Source organism: Podarcis filfolensis, assembly GCF_964270895.1.
Source record: "Podarcis filfolensis genome assembly, chromosome: 2".
NCBI lineage: Eukaryota > Metazoa > Chordata > Lepidosauria > Squamata > Lacertidae > Podarcis > Podarcis filfolensis.
The window spans coordinates 88,956,839-88,973,721 of record NC_139605.1 but is presented as its reverse complement, the minus strand read 5'-3'; the positions used below and the strand labels follow the sequence as shown (position 1 = coordinate 88,973,721).

Below are 16,883 nucleotides of genomic sequence, written 5' to 3'. Positions count from 1 at the left end.
GCATGAACTGCCTGATCTGAGAGATTCATTCCATCCCTGTTATTCCTTCATGTGTTTATTTATTCCACAGTGGCATGAAAATCTCAACTCCTTGTAGCTGCTGATCTGTTTTAGAGGGTTTTTAAAATAAAAAAATAAACCCTATATCATTTTTTTTAAAAAAAGCTGATGGGATCAGCTGCCCAGATTTGCCAGCTGCCTTGAAGGAGGAAACCACATGTTTAATAACTTGTTCTAATGCAGCCAGGCATCCCACACTGATTGGAGCTTTAGGGCAACAAGCAATGATAACCCTTGTAGCCAGCATGAATTGCTGTGCTCTCAGCTTGTCAGCTCACAGCAGTTGCCTTCGCATCTAGATCCTTCGGCATTTTGAACAGAGAAGCCTCTGTGCCCGCATGCTACAATAGCTGCAAATGCTCTCATTAAAATATCCTAGTGTTATTTCACCATGTACCAGAGCCCTCTCCTCTTGCTTTCCTTGTGTGTAAGATGCTGTAATTAAATAATCCTTGTAACTTGTAATTTCTGATCTTCCTATAAAAAATGGGAGAGAAAGTTATTTATAGGACCACAAATGATAAACAAGACTAGAAAGATTTTAGGCATGGCCTCTTTTGAACATCTGCCTTCTTCCAGATGCGCACAAGATCACATCCTGTTGAAAGATGCAACAGCCCCATATTTTTTCAGTTCCATTAAGCTCTGTTCTTTATCAGCACTGCAGGCAATTCCATTCTCACATGACATCTTAATGCCCAGCTAGCTACCTCAACTTGCGGGCATCTTCCTCAAGGGGGCAGCAGCTCTCTCCAAAATATGGCTGTGTATATGTTGCCAGCATAAAATGCAGGAAGGTCGTTCTTTTTCTTAATTTGGATGGAAGCTAAGGGGGACGGACGGACAGATGGACGCACATCAAAATGCAATATTTATTAAGAAACAACAGGATAGATATGGATTCTGGCTTATGTCATGTGTACAGTGGTACCTCTGGTTAAGAACTTAATTTGTTCCAGAGGTCCGTTCTTAACCTGAAACTGTTCTTAACCTGAGGTGCCACTTTAGCTAATGGGGCCTCCCGCTGCCACCAGCATGCGATTTCTGTTCTCATCCTGAGGTAAAGTTCTTAACCCAAAGTACTATTTCTGGGTTAGCAGAGTCTGTAACCTGAGGTGTCTGTAACCTGAAGCGTCTGTAACCCGAGGTACCACTGTACACTGCTTCCCAGACAAGTGGTGGGAACACACTGGATGCAGAGTAAATGCGAGTGTGTAAACAGCTGGGGTACTTGGTAAGGCTAAATCAAGATGGGAATTGCTATTTTGGGGAAATGACTCAAGTGCATACCGAAATTTTAGGTTTGCAAAGTTAAAGTGGGTGAAACACTCTTATCACCTTAGTGTTTTAAAAATTTACTTTAAAAATGCACTTTCTGTGCTTAGGGAAGTGACAGTTGTGCACTGAAAAGTGTGTTATGCAAGCAAATCAGGATGAATGCTCAATAAGATTGTGTTGTTGTATAACCTCCCTACAAACAAATCAGAATGATTGCTCAATAAAGATGAGATATAATCTAACCTCTGCATAAGCTTTGGGCAAGCAAATCAGGTTGAGCACTGAATAAACAGGTAATCTAGAGGAGCCCTTTGATAATTTATAAAAGACAGCTAGTTGGGAGAAGTGATATTTCCTTAACGGTAGGGACATAAGGTAAAGAGGCATAGATAATCAGCTTGTAGTTCTGTTTGAATGGCCACAACTGCAGGGTGGAGTATCAATCGGTGCATCACAAAACTGCTGCCGCCTTTTTGCCCTTGATGGTTTGCAGAAGGAACAGCTCCCTCCACTGTCTTATTCCTTCCTGCATGAAAGATCACCAGAAGCCATGTGGGGAATAGCCCTCTGCTATTTAGGAGATTGACCTAGTGTGCTGCCCCTCTAGAACCAGAGAATACCTCGCATGCTCCCCTCTTGCAATCTGGCTCCTTTTGCTATAATGAGAGTAGCACTGGCTATGGGAATCTGGGTCAAAAACAAGTGCCATGACATGATCATTCATGACTATTTTCCACTTCCACTGTTGAGAGAATCGGAAGTGCTGCTGAACTGTGGTCCAGCTTGTGGGCTTCCCATAGCCCTGGTCCCCAAAATTATGCTTTTTAAAAACTGGAAAGAAAGAAATGTAATCAAATTGTAAAATGCTCAGTGCCTTTTGCTGAACTCCTTATTCAGGGGCAGAAAGCAATTTCCATAGTAATGCAAAATCAAGAGAGACCTTGTGTTCTTATGCCCTTGCAGCAGGTCTTCACTGCCAACTGCTGTACATTGTATTATTTGGTTGGATTTCATATATATTTGCCCCAGTTCCATTTCTTTGTGTTTGGTGCTGCCTCCACATTTCTCTCCCCTTGTCAGCCCCACCTTGCTAGAAGGTTTCTCTTAGAGGTGGCATGCAGAGAAGAGCCTCAGAGAGTGATCTCAGAGTACATGTAGGTTTATAGCGGGAGGGGAAAACAGTCCTTTAAATGTAGGTGTCCCAAGCTGTATAAGGCTTTTGGGGTCAAAACCAGCACTTGGGCCCATAAAACAAACTGGTAATCAGAGAGAGAGAGAAGAGAGGGGTGTGTGTGTGTGTGTGAGAGAGAGAGAGAGAGAGAGAGAGAGAGAAGGAAGGAAGGAAGGAAGGAAGGAAGGAAGGAAGGAAGGAAGGAAGGAAGGAAGGAAGGAACCCACTAATAACCTCTTCTGGCTCAGCCCAAGGAACATTCCCCAACACTACCCAGTCTGTGCTGGGTAAGTGTGCCAGGTACACCTTGCTTGCAAGCATGTCTGCCTTGTATCCATCCCAACCAGAAAATGGAAGTTAACACATACTCCTGGTCATACTATACATGTGGAAACACACATGTAAACATGTGCTATTAATGGAAGTGTGTTTCCTAAGCTCTCATGCAGCCACACCATTCCACAAAGAACTTGCTTTATGCACTTATACCAGTGAGAAATCAGCAGCAGGCAAAACAGAGAGTAGTTGATAAGTATTCATAGTATGCACAAAAATAGACATGGAGGCTATACAGATCCAATGTGATAACTCACTTGATTAGTTTTGTAGAGAAGGAAGTCAGGCAGAGAAACAGACAGAGGCAACGGGAGGGGATTGTTGTTGCCAAACAAGAAGATGGGAGCATGCTAAGGATGTGGTAAGTTCTAAGGGAGGCCTAGATCCCATGAGGCAAACTTGGAAGGTAAACAACATGAGATTTCAACCATGTGCAGGGAAGACAGAATGTCAAAAGGAGCATCTCATGGTTTCCAGCAACTGGTATTCAAACCTCTTCCAACAATGAAGGTAGAAGATAGTCATCATGGCTTACACTCCACAAATGTGTCCAATCCGCTTTTAAAGTCATCTCAGTTGGTGTCCATCCTTACCTCTTGTGGGAACAAATTCCACAGTTTCAACTACATGCTATGTGAAGAAGTACTTTATTTTGTCTGTGCAAGGCAGCATAACTGGCACACAGTCCCCTAATTTTTGCAGAGAACAGGAAGAAGAGTGCGCAACTGTGCATGGCTTCTTGAGGACTGTATCACACCCTCATTATGCTTTCTTCAGGCTGTTTGTTTGGAAAACTGACACAAGGAGGGGGTGGTTAAAGCAGTACTGCTGAGAAGTATCACAAAAGGAGACAGTCACTGGTAACGCTGAGACACAGTTACTGCTTCTTAAAGGAGCATTGTAAGCCTTAATCACAGAGTAATTTATGAATCACCACATTCGGCAGGGAACATTGTGGCTAGCGATAATTGTCTTGCTCAGTGTGCTATACCTACTGCGTCCAAAACTCTGAACCCTTAAGTAACCTTGTAATAATCTCAAATAATTTACTAGCAAGAACTTTCTGTTATTATTAGCTGCTTTGTTTCATTACTCAGGACATCATGACTTGGGAGCATTTAATCATAGCAAAAATAGCCAAACTGAAGAAAGTGCAAAAGCTGTTCCTCAACCATAGTAGTATTTGATAGAATTTAAAATGTTTAAACCCCCACCACTACACTTTACATACAGCTCCAATCACAAAGTTTTCTGTACCACACTTTAAAATTGGTGAAGACATAAATGTGTGTATTCATTGCTGAAACACTTGTATTTCATTAGCAGCACAGTTTGGTCTTGCCAGTGAAGTGAAGAGGGCACAAGAAATAAAAATTTTGCAAAACCAAGGCTTTTCATACGTTTTGGGTTTGATCTTTTGAAGGAACCACTACGGACCACTTGAAAACTGCTGAGGATCTTGGTTTCATTATTTTTCCTGGCTTTTGCCGCTATTGTAATGCACTGTGTTAGACGCGGCATGATTTTTAATGGTATTTCATTTCTTCGTTTCTTTTAATGCACAACAATTTTAATTCCACAGAATTCAAACTGCAATACAATCAAACACAATATAATAAATAAAAAAGACACAATAAAAAAATTAAAATCAATATGAATATTTAATGTGCTGGATGTGACATCTCCCATCTTCCACCACAAACACACAGAGAGGATCATCTGAATGTAGTTCACAACTCCCAGTTTGGGAACTGTGCCACAGGAAATCTGTGCTCCTACTACTTCTCCTGCTACCATTTCTCAAAATCCTACAGGAAGATTAGTCAGACTAATCTTTTGGGACAACCCGAAGCACATTTATTCAGAGGTAAGCCCCACGGCGATACAAGTTTAAGGTTTGGACTGAAAATTTCAGTTATCCCTGCAATCGTTCCCCCTTCCCTGATACACTTTGGTTATCATTCTGCTCATTGCCCTACTCTGAAATTAAAGCTCATGATTTCAAAATCTATCCAGGTGGTTGTATCTCATTATTCAGCCTCCCTTTTATATCACACCCAGTTGTGAGGATGAGATGAGGAAAGAGAAGCATCCTGCCCAGCAGACATTCTTTCAGAATGTTCCAGAAATTCTATGCAAACAGTGCCCAAGTAACCAAGGCTTGGCATCATGTGGCTGCACGGAGCTGCTTCTTCACTAATAGCTGTTACAGGCAGGTAACACTCTTTATTTATTTTTCTGATACGTATCACCGCCACATGCAGCCTCTAGGTGGTGCTGACTCGTGGTCCAAGCTAGAAAGAATTAATTCCCAAGAAGTCATAAGGAGAAGGTTCTGCAGGCACCAGCTTTTAACTTGGCAACTTACAGATGATTTGCCCACATAGGGAAAAAGTAGGGTGTCAAATTATTTGTGGCAGGGGTGGGGAACATCCACCCTGTGGGTCTGAGGTAGCCTGCAGGGCCTACACCTCCAGCATGCGGCCTGCTCTCCTCACCTGACCAGCCCACTCCCTACACGGCAGTTAGGTTCAAAACAGCCTTCCATTAGGGACCAAGGAAAGTCTGTTTTCAAACCTAATTGCCATGTGAGGTGGCACTGGGCTTTTGTTTTGAGGTGGGGGGGGATCCTAGTGACCATAATATAAGGAGAGGGATCCGAACCACCTCGTTTTAATTTCTAAATACAGGCTAGGGTGTATTGGTGCCAAACGGTCATTATTATCCAACACTGCAGTTTCAGAACCTGCATGGCAAAAAAGGTAACGTTGTTCGTCTCTACAAATCACTTTAGCCTCTTTAGGTACGATTCAGGGTTTTCCTTTTGTTGAAAGCATAGTCTTTGCCACCCCCTCTCAAACATAGATTTTTTTTAGAAAAACTGAAGTGACAGAAGTCAGTTTTGGACATACAAAACTGACTTCTGTCACTTCAGTTTAAAAAGATGGAACAATCCCCTTTCCTCTTCCCATGTATTGTCCAGGAGTTTTCCTGATACCCCACCCCCCAATTTTTTTTGGGGGGGGGACATGGGGAGGTGCAGAAGGGAGTGATAGCCCTGTATCAGAAGCCGGAGTCAGGGGATGGTCAGCTATAAAACACCTGGTGTCACTGAAGTCAACTCTTTATTCAAATAAGCCAAAACAGTGCAGGCCTAGTGGTCACAGCAACCCTTCCCTGTAGATCTTGCCCCTCTGAGGCAATTGCAAGGACTGAAGGTTCCCACCTTCCCACTTCTATCTAAGGCTCTTCCCCCAGTTTCTTCCTTGTCTCTTGTCTCTTTGCTCTGAACTTTGTTTATCTTGGTGTTCTGGGAGACCAGCAGGGAGGGGATCTGGTTACAGCAGGAGGGGGAGATTCCCTGGCTTCTTCTGCAGCCTGCCTCCACTCTTCCTCTTGACCCCCTCTGCTGCCGCCTCTGAGCCTAGACTGCTCTCTGCCACAGCCTCTTCCTGCTCACTAAACCCTGTGGCCTCTTCAGCTTCCAACACCTCCTCCTTCCAGTCTGCTCCCTCTTCTCCCTCTGACCATGCATCATTGTCCCACCACCAACCCCCTGGCTCTGAGCCTTCACCGGGGATTCCCTTGGGGGTCCCCATCTGGTGCCTCCCACCACTTCTCAGCATCCTGCCAGTCCAGGACACCCTGTTGCACAAGTGGAAGTCCTTGCTTGGGGCTTCCACTGACAGGACTCATTAGGTGAATCCCATCCAAAGTTTTTTAACTTATGGAGGCAGGTTCCAAAATATTAGATAAGACATACCGGTTATGAAAAGGCAGCCCCTGCTAAAGGTCAACAAACCTTTTCTGCAGAAATTTGGCTGGTGTGCATGTGCGGCAATGAGAAAAGCTGAACTGCTGCCAATTATGCATCTATTGATCAGTACAAGAGAGCTATGGGGAGTAAAGGCAAAAATGATCAGAACGAAAACGGTCAAAGGTCAGAGACCTTTTATGTTCAATATCCAACAAGGTATAATAAATAACTTGGCACAGATTCCACCCCCTGAATGTATAAGTTCTTCCATTTCTGTTGCTTCCCTAAGAATACTGCTTTTCCTCCTCACATAGCATAGGAAAGGTCAGATTCAAAAATATTGATATTTTCTTCACATTTTAGTAATAGCCTCTGCATAGAAGATGACATCATTTTAGGAACAAGATCTTTATAGCAATAGATAGCAAACTAAACGCTGTTCTCAGCTGAAATCTGTATCTCTTACTAGAGTGCCTTCATGTTTACACTGAATGGGGGATATTTTGTCTTCATCTGTTTGCCACTAGAAGCTGAATTAAAGATTAACAAATGTTATTTCTGATGAGGCCTGGGAGACTTCATAGCTAGCAACAACCTTCCCCAGCTTGGCCACACCTCTGAATCAGCTCTCCAGGACCTGGCTTCCTGGGTCATATTACAATGAAATCATATTACAATTTCCTTTGTCTTGCTTATAATGTAACTCAAGTTCCAATTACCGTACTTTTCCATGTATAAGACGATTGTCTTACAGATAGGTAGTGTTTAGGGGAGATGTGGGACTGGTTGATGCTGCGAGTTGGAGGTGGTCTGCAGCGTCTTATTGGTGTCTGTGGCAAGGGGTGGTGTTGATTGGGTGTTGCTGTGGCAGTTGGGCGGGTAATAGGCTGCTTTTGTTGGCGATGGGACAGACGTTAGGTTGTTGTGACGTGTGTGCATATTAGCATCGGCCAGGCTGGTGAGTGATTTTTGGCAATCCCCCCTAAAAAAAGCTCAACAACTCTGGACATTCCCCCTCATTTTCTTAATTTATAGCCCCCAAAATAGTGGGCATTTTATACACGGGGGCATGTTATACACGGAAAAGTACGGTAATTATCCTGCCTCTCACTTGTTTCCACATCAGACCTCAAAAGGGCTGACTCTACCATTAGGCAGAATGAGGCAATGGACTCAGGAAGCAGATGCTGGGGGCAGCAGTGAAAGACCTGCCCATCCGCCTGCTGGCAGCCATTCCCCTCAGAGTCTCTTTGGCATATCCATCTGGAGGAGGGCAGAGCAGTGTGTGACCTCCACACATCATGCATCCTCTAAACTAGCCCTGCTGCCCTCAGGTAAAGTGGATGATGGTATCTGTGATGGGATGATTAGCTGCTTGTGCGTGAAATTCCTAGTCCCTCAGAGTTTGGCTGAGTGCACAAACCTCTGTCTGTAACGGAGCTCCATAAGCATGGCTCCGTCAGTCGCTGGCAGAATCTGACAGTGGGCGTTTGCGGAACTTCTTCCAGCATAAAAGCTCCTTAACGGAAACGCGCCTTCTGGACTCTCGACGCGATAGTTTCCGGCGGGGAGTGGGCGTCCCTATGGGAGGTCCTGAAACCTCCCCGCTGTTGCTGCTGGAGGTGTCTCTACGCCATATCTCCGACTCACTATCCCTTGGAACTGCCTCTCTCCCCCTGCTGGTTCCCTCCTCAGCTGACAAGTCTCTGCCAGCCTCTGTGAGCCCCTTCCTCTCCAGTTCTCCCGATGGCAGTTCCCTGACATCCACCTCCCCTCCAGGGCCCCCTTCACCCCCTCCTTTCCCCTCCTCTGCGGGAGGCGAGGGAGCAAAACCCCTGAAAGAACCTCCCTCATTTTCCGAAGTCTCAAACATTTCCCTCCACCGGTTGCTGTTTCTGGTTTCTAAGTAGTCCTCCTCCTCGGAGTCTATTCCTTCTTCCAACCCTGATTCTGCGAACCCTTCCAGTTCCTCCTCCTCGTCAGTGGTGCCAAAGTACTCCCTCTGGAACCTCGCTACTGGCTGGGGTTTCCTGGGGAACCTTCGATGGAATGTTTCGATCAAGATCTCGTCATTGACCTCCTCTGCCGCCACCCAGGTGTTTTCTGACTCCGGTTCCCCTTCCCACGCTACCAAATACTCCACCTGATCACCCTTCCACCTGGAGTCGAGGATTTCCGCCACATGGTTGCTGTTTTCCCTTTCTTCTAAGACTGGTCCCCGTGTGGAAAACCCTTCACTTCCCCCCCTATACGGTGACAGTAATGACCTGTGGAATACTGGATGCAGTTTCATGTGGTTCGGTAACCGGAGCCTGAAAGCTACTGGGTTGACCTGTTGAATGACCTCAAAAGGTCCCAATCTTTTGGGTCTCAATTTCTTGCAACCCCCCTTGAACGGCAACCCTTGGGTTGACAGCCATACCTGATCCCCCACCCTTATGGTTTCACCTTCCCTTCTGTTCTTGTCGGCCTGCCTCTTATATTCTTCCTTGGCCCTTTCTAAGTTGAGTTGGAGTTGACGATGGATCGCTTCCATTTCTTCTACAAAATGTTCGGCTGCTGGGACGCTCCATCTCTCCCCTCCTCCCCCTGGAAATGCCCTGGGGTGGCACCCATAATTAGCCAAAAAGGGGCTCATCCCAGTGGACACATTCTCCGCATTATTGTAGGCAAACTCCGCCAGCGCCAACTTTTCGACCCAATCGTTCTCTCTGTCATTGACATAACACCTCAGGTATTGTTGGAGGATACCGTTTGCTCTTTCCGCCTGCCCATTGGTTTCAGGGTGCCGGGCAGTTGAAAAATTAACCTCTACATGCAGCAAGCTCATGAGCTTCCTCCAGAACCTGGACGTAAATTGTTTGCCTCGGTCTGATACCACCCTCAAGGGGGTGCCATGCAGCCTGAAAATATGTTCTACAAACAATTTGGCTGTCTCTTCAGCCGTGACTGCATGTGAGCAAGCTACAAAGTGGCCCATCTTAGTTAACAGGTCTACTACGACCAGGATGGCGGTTTTCCCCTTGGATTTAGGTAGGTCAGTCATAAAATCTATCGATACTGCCTCCCATGGTCGTTCTGGTGTGGGTAACGGTTCTAATAACCCCGCCGGCGCCCTCCTTTCTCCCTTGGCTCGCTGGCATTGGTCACACCCTCTTACATACTCCCTTACATCTTCCCTCACCTTGGGCCACCAAAATTCCCTGGTAACCAACCACATGGTTTTGTGTTGCCCAAAATGCCCCGCGGTGGGGCTGTCGTGCAGCTGTTTGAGAACTCTCCCTCTCAATTCCCCTTCGGGTATATACAGTGCCCCTTTGTAATACAATGCTCCGTTTCTTTCTTCAAAACTTCCGGGGTTTTCTCCCTCCCTCCGGAGACCTCTGAGCTTATTCTGGGCGTATTCATCATTCTCCGTCTCCTCTACCAGTTCCCTCTGCCCCACCAACGCCGCCCCACACACCCAGTGGTCCTCTGGGATGATATGTCTCTCTTCGGGTGCTCCCTCCCCCTCCAAATATTCAGGTTTACGTGAGAGAGCGTCCGCCCTGACGTTTTCTGGACCTGGCACATAGCAAATTTCAAAATTAAATTTGGAAAACTCCTGTGCCCATCTCACTTGCCGTTGGTTGAGCACTCGTGCTGTTCTCCAATACTCTAAATTCTTGTGGTCCGTGCATACTTGCACCTTATGTTGTGCACCAATTAGTAAGTGTCTCCATCTCCGGAACGCCTCGTGAATGGCGAGTAGTTCTCGGTCATATACCGTGTAGTTCCTCTCGGATTTGTTTAGCTTACGCGAGAAGAAGGCACACGGTCTCCACTCCGACGTACTCTTTCCCGGCTGAAGAAGCACCGCCCCCACCGCCTGGTCTGAGGCATCAGTTTCCACTCTCATTGGTTTTTGTAAATCCACATGCAAGAGTTGTTCTTCCGAAGCGAATGCCTTTTTCAAATCTTCGAATGCTTGCTGCGCCTCCTCCGTCCAAACAAATTTCTTCTTGCTGCTGAGACAGTCCGTAATGGGAGCCGTTAAGTGGGCAAAATTCTTGATGAACTTACGATAAAAGTTCCCAAACCCTAAGAATCTCTGCACATCTTTTTTCGTTTTCAGTGTTTTCCATTCCAGCACCGCCTGGACCTTGCCTGGATCCATGGCTAATCCCTTGTCTGACAAGCGGTACCCCAGGAATTCCACCTCCTTGGTGTGAAACTGACACTTCTCCAATTTCACCCACAGCTGGTTTGCTTGTAGTCGGCTTAACACCTCCCTGACGTCCTTTACATGCTGCTCTTCATTCTCTGAATATACTAACACGTCATCTAGGAAGGCCACACAATTCTTGTAGAGCAGAGGTCCCAGGACGTGGTTCATGAACGATTGAAAACATGCTGAGCCTGCTTGTAATCCGAAGGGCATAACGCGATATTCAAAAGCCCCTAGATGGGTGAACATAGTTGTCTTCCATTCATCCCCCTTCCTTATCCGTATCAGGTTGTACGCTCCCCTTAGGTCCAGTTTGGTAAAAATCTTTCCCTTCCTCACCCTGGTCAAAATGTCATCGATTCTGGGCATGGGGAAAGCCACTGGTTCTGACATCGCATTCAAGGCCCGAAAGTCCACTACAAGTCTCGGTTTATCCGTGTTTTTTTTGTCCACAAAAAACACTGGGCTGCCCCCCACCGCTCTGGACTCTCTGATGAAACCTCGCTTTAGGTTTTTATCAATAAACTCCCTTAACTCCTGCATTTCCCTGTCTGACATGGCATACAGCTTGCCCACTGGCAGCTGGGCTCCAGGGACTAGATTGATCTGGCAGTCAAAGGGCCTATGTGGCGGTAGTTTGTCTGCTTCCCTTTCGCTGAAGACATTGTTTAGGTCAGCGTATTGTTTGGGCACCTTCCCTTTGTCCGTTACTTCCGTCCCTGCTAGAAAGGCCTTTGCCCCTTCCAGAGCCTTCCCCTCTTTGCAGTGTTCTAGGCAATGTGCTGACCCAAAGGAGACCACTCTCTGATGCCAGCCCACTAGCGGATCATGCAACGCTAGCCAGCTCATTCCCAAAATAATGGGAGCCCCTCCCAAGGTGGCCACATTGAACGCTATTCTTTCAGTGTGCCTGGCCACCCTCATTATCATTGGGACAGTCTGTAAGCTGACATCTCCTCCTAACAGCTCCCTCCCATCAATCGTGGTCACCTGCAAGGGGTTACTTAAAGGGATTGTCTGTATCTGGTGTTCAGCTGCAAACTCCTTGCTCATAAAATTGCAGGAGCTGCCTGAGTCCAATAGCGCCTTTATCTTTAATGGATGTCCGTTTGGCAGCTCTAGCAACACCTCTATCACTAGGGCTGGTCTTGGAGGTTCTGGCGTGGGCACTTTTACTGCTCCTTGGCCTGGCTGCTGTGCCCTGAAGGTGGCAGCCAGGCGTTGGCTTTTACTTGCTCCTGCCCTTCCTCCTCCTTTCCCCCAACAGCTCCCGCCATCCCTTGCCATTCCTTTCTTTGTGGACAGACTCTGGCAAAATGACCTGGCTGTTGGCAGAGATAACATTTCTTGGCGCTCTTCCCTTCCTTCTTCCTCCCTTCACTGGGATTTGAAACTGCGCGCGCGCGTGCTGTACCAATTTCCATCGGCTCTCCGGGCGGGGAAGCTGGCTCTGGAATCTCTGGAATGCGGAAATCCCTCCAACGCTCCCCTTTCCCTTCCCGCTTCTCCAAGGCTCTCGCCTCCTGGCGCGCTCCAATGGCCAGCGCCGATTTGGTCAGCTGGTCCATCGACTCCGCCCTGGGCGCCCTGGAAAGTTCGTCTTTCACAGCCGAAGAAAGTCCCTCTTCGAAAAGCATTTGAATGGGTTCCGCTGATAGATCCCACCCCAATTTATGTATCAACATGGTAAACTCAGTCCAGTACTCACGGACAGATCGGCTCCCCTGTTTACAAGCCATCAACTGCCTGCGCACCACTCCCTGCTCAATGTCGCTGGAAAACATCAGGTCCATGGCGCGAAAAAACTTCCTTGCGTCCTTCAAGACCTCATTATTCCCTGCCATCAGGGGTCTAACCCAGTCTCTTGCCCCCCCTTCGAGATGGCTAACCACAAACGCCACTCGCGATTCCTCGTCGGGAAAGTCATCAAACTGCAGATTGAGAGCATACTGCATCTCTGTCCTGAAGGCTTGATAGTTCCTGGGATCCCCCCCAAACTTCTGCACCAACCCTGGCATCTTTCTTGCTTGTGGGGGGGCCTTTGCCTTTTCTGCATCCTGCGCCCTCCTCTCATCAAGCCTCGCCGTTTGCAGCGCTAGCTGGACCTCCAACACCCGGTACCTTTCTTCGAGGCTTGGACCCGCTCCAGCTCCTCCTGCTTCTCCGGTTCCGGCTGGGTTGCTCATGATGCCGCTGTGCACAAGCTGCTTTCAGGGACTGTCAGATTGCTGTGATGGGATGATTAGCTGCTTGTGCGTGAAATTCCTAGTCCCTCAGAGTTTGGCTGAGTGCACAAACCTCTGTCTGTAACGGAGCTCCATAAGCATGGCTCTGTCAGTCGCTGGCAGAATCTGACAGTGGGCGTTTGCGGAACTTCTTCCAGCATAAAAGCTCCTTAACGGAAACGCGCCTTCTGGACTCTCGACGCGATAGTTTCCGGCGGGGAGTGGGCGTCCCTATGGGAGGTCCTGAAACCTCCCCGCTGTTGCTGCTGGAGGTGTCTCTACGCCATATCTCCGACTCACTATCCCTTGGAACTGCCTCTCTCCCCCTGCTGGTTCCCTCCTCAGCTGACAAGTCTCTGCCAGCCTCTGTGAGCCCCTTCCTCTCCAGTTCTCCCGATGGCAGTTCCCTGACAGTATCCCATTGCGATAGGTGATCAATAGGTACTAGCCATGATGACTATATTCTACTTCCAACGTTGGGGGAATCAGAAGTGCTGTTGAATTCTGGTCCAGCTTGTGGGCTTCTTCCCACAGCCCTTGTCCCCAAAATTATACTTTAAAAAAAAGGAAAGAAAGAAAGGCAACCAAATTGTAAAATGCTCAGTGCATTTCCTAGTAAGGCAATATCCTAGTAAGGCAATTTCCTAGTAAGGCAATATCAAGAGAGACCTTACAGAGCAGGATGCATTCCATTCATCTGAACAGAAGAACTACCCACTAACATCCTGGATTGAGCTCCAGTCTGTTGGCTCTTATTCATCCATTGCTTAGGCCAGGTACAATTGCAGCAGATCCACTGCTACTCCTGCAGTGGGGAACCCTGGGGTCTCAAATTTCAGCGCTCTGTGCGATGCCAAAATTTGTTGCCCCCTGCTTCTTGTGCTCCATTGTAAATCAGAGTTGTGGCACCCCCAAGACTCCATGCCCAGTGCAATTCCCAGCCCGTTGTGCTCCCCTGAATCCACCTCTGTACTCCTGCTTGATCTGTAGAAAAGTAGAGTTGTGTGTCATCAGTAGCCTGATGGCAACACAAGTTGAATAAACTCCCTCATGTGGTGATTCGGGTTGTGTGTTCAATTGGGCTTGCCTTATTCCAATTGAAGGATTAATCAAATTCCTTTGTCTTCAAGGACAAAAGAAAATTCCTGTTTGACAATCACATTCCCTTAAGACACATGATAATAATGCACATTTGTCAAAAGGATGACGGGAGAGCAAGCATCTCTATTATGTTTACAAAGAAATTGGACTACCTGGGAAGAGATTACCGTAGTTTACCTGGGGATACTGCTTCTTCTTCTTCTTCCTTCAGCTGTGTTATTTTTCTAGGAGAAGAGGTGCCAGAACTCACCACGAATGCCTCCCTTGTTCTCTTAGAATGGCACTGGTGCCCACCTGAGAGGTGCTGGAACTAAGTTCCAGCGAGTTCAGGCTGAAAAAAAGCCCTGCCCTTCAGTCACATATTCCTGCAATTATCCCTCAGCTATCAGTTCATCATGCTAGGCTTGCTCCTTGGTTCAAGGGACATAGCAATCCAGAACCTCTTATAGACTGTGCCATGCAGTTGTCATTCACTTTCCTTAGACTCTAAAGTAACAGATACCTTTAACCTAGGCCACTTACACTGCAGGTGCTTTCACAAGTGCTGTTAAGAAATTGTTTTAATGTAAATAATGTAAAGTAAATGCATTTTTGTGAGAGTATTTAACATGGGGTAGGAAGCAAGACAGATAAATTTTAAAGCAAATGCACATTTGAGCCAACAAAGGTTTTGCATTTGAACTGGAGATGTGGAAAAGCAAAAAACTAATTTCAGCCTCTTTTGTGAAAACAACCGCAATCTTCAGCTGAAGAATGGCATGTCCTGGCCTTGTTCTTCTAGTGTGTCACAGCTCTGCCCAGCCGGCTCACTTAATATGATTGCATAATCTGCTGTCCCTGAGAATCTTGCCCCTGGCTGGACAATAACAAACATGAGTCATAAACATGAAGCAAGATTTGTCACCAGGGGCAGGAGGAGAAAAGGGAGGGAGAAGGAGGAGAGGAGAAGGAGTTGTGCAGAATTGCTGGGCCATGTGAGAGATTAAGCAGCCTCCTCTGAGGTAGAAAGAGGGAAGAGGGAAAAGAAAACTATGAATGGCACATATCTCAGGATCTGAGTTAGACCTTGTAGCCCTTTCACTCAGCAGAACCAGTATTGCTTCAGAAACAGGGCCCTTGGAGAAGAACTTGAGATTCTTTTTTTAATAGATAAAAAGAAAACATGATGGGGGAACAAATGAGCAGTAAGGCATTCTGAACCATCATTGGTATGAACTTTGGTAATATGAATCTCCTAATAACAGATACAGTATTGGTTGAATACTTGGCTCACTTGAGTTTAAAAGAAAGCCTGGTGTGTCATCGTCCCCCCAAGTCTCATGTCTTAAGCAAAATGCACCAATTCCTTGCTTAGGCAGAAAGCAATGTTGTTTATGGGCAGAATTTGTTCAGCAGCGAAGGGGTTTAAAGGCAGATTTGTGCGCCTGAACTCATTCCAATCAGTCCTATCTTCGGTTTCATAAAAAACAACAACAACAACTGGGAATGGTGGTGGCAAGAGAATAGAAGGTTTCTGGAGGCAGCAAATATGCTTTGAGAACAAATGAGTAATTTATAATGGTTAGTGCATAATGTTGCTTTGCTCACTGTTGTGTAGGATAATGATGAGCTGTTGCAAGTTATACCTAATGAGATGATTTCCAACTCCATATTTAATAAATGAAATGGTGTAGCCAGGATTGTATCATGCCCACTGCATGACCCACATCCCTAGCATGCTGAGAGAGCATTGTGTACTGAAGTGCACTAATTACTTAATGAAAGCTCCTTGCACCACAGTAATTGAGAGTATTGCATGATTTACGGCTATTCCCCAGTATACTCACATGTCTACAGACCTGTGTAGGATTGTGGAAGTGCTCCGTGTGTAACGTTGGGGTTGCTTGTGGACACAAAATTCTCCCCAGGACTCTCTTTTTAGGTCATAAAACACTGAAAATCATTACCACCACTTGTTACAGGGTTACTTCTTTTTTAACAGAAGAAACTCTTCCATGGGACCTCTAAATACTTGTTGGGATGCGGGTGGCGCTGTGGGTTAAACCACAGAGCCTAGGACTTGCCGATCAGAAGGTCGGCGGTTCGAATCCCTGTGCTGGGGTGAGCTCCCGTTGCTCGGTCCCTGCTCCTGCCCACCTAGCAGTTTGAAAGCACATCAAAATACAAGCAGATAAATAGGTACCGCTCCGGCAAGAAGGTAAACGGTGTTTCCGTGTGCTGCTGTGGTTCGCCAGAAGCGGCTTAGTCATGCTGGCCACATGACCCGGAAGCTGTACGTCGGCTCCCTCGGCCAATAAAGCGAGATGAGCGCCGCAACCCTTTGGTGAAATTGACTGGCAGCTTCTGGCCTGCCCACGGAGCCCACACGCTTCCGCCTGTGTGTCTCTGTCGCTCCGGGCCCCCAGCTGCCGTTAGCAGAGTTAAGTACACAGCGGTAGAAGCAGCCTTGTGTGCAGTAAATCAGTCAGACGCTCGGTTTCTTCCTTATCTTACAAAGAGCTTTAATCTCGTACAGATCAACAGATCATAAATCCCGGCGACAGCGCGCTCATTCTCGGTGCGCTCCTAACCGGAGCTGAGCTCACACAGTAGGACTTCTGATGCTTGAACCAGAGCTTCACTCCTCAGCTCTGCCACGCCACTCTCCTGAGGCGAAGTCACCTTGTGACGTATCCCCCTCTGGCGAAAGAAACTCTTTAGAGCAGACCCAGTGACCTCTGAACCACGGTCACACTTGAATCCCTGCAC

At 46.9% G+C, this 16,883-nt stretch overlaps 1 protein-coding gene across 5 annotated transcripts in view; it reads left to right on the top strand.

Annotated features, from left to right (window-relative positions):
- Positions 1 to 4,900: 4,900 nt before the first annotated feature.
- Positions 4,901 to 16,883, top strand: part of SPHK1 (sphingosine kinase 1) — a 52,107-nt gene continuing 40,124 nt past the window's right edge. Inside the window, exon 1 of one of the 5 annotated variants that reach the window (XM_083597904.1) lies at positions 4,901 to 5,057. The gene's annotated coding sequence lies outside the window, so the exon portion shown is untranslated. Of the gene's footprint in view, positions 5,062 to 16,883 lie in introns of all 5 variants that reach the window. The other 4 variants (XM_083597903.1, XM_083597905.1, XM_083597906.1 and 1 more) reach the window with 4 other exon arrangements.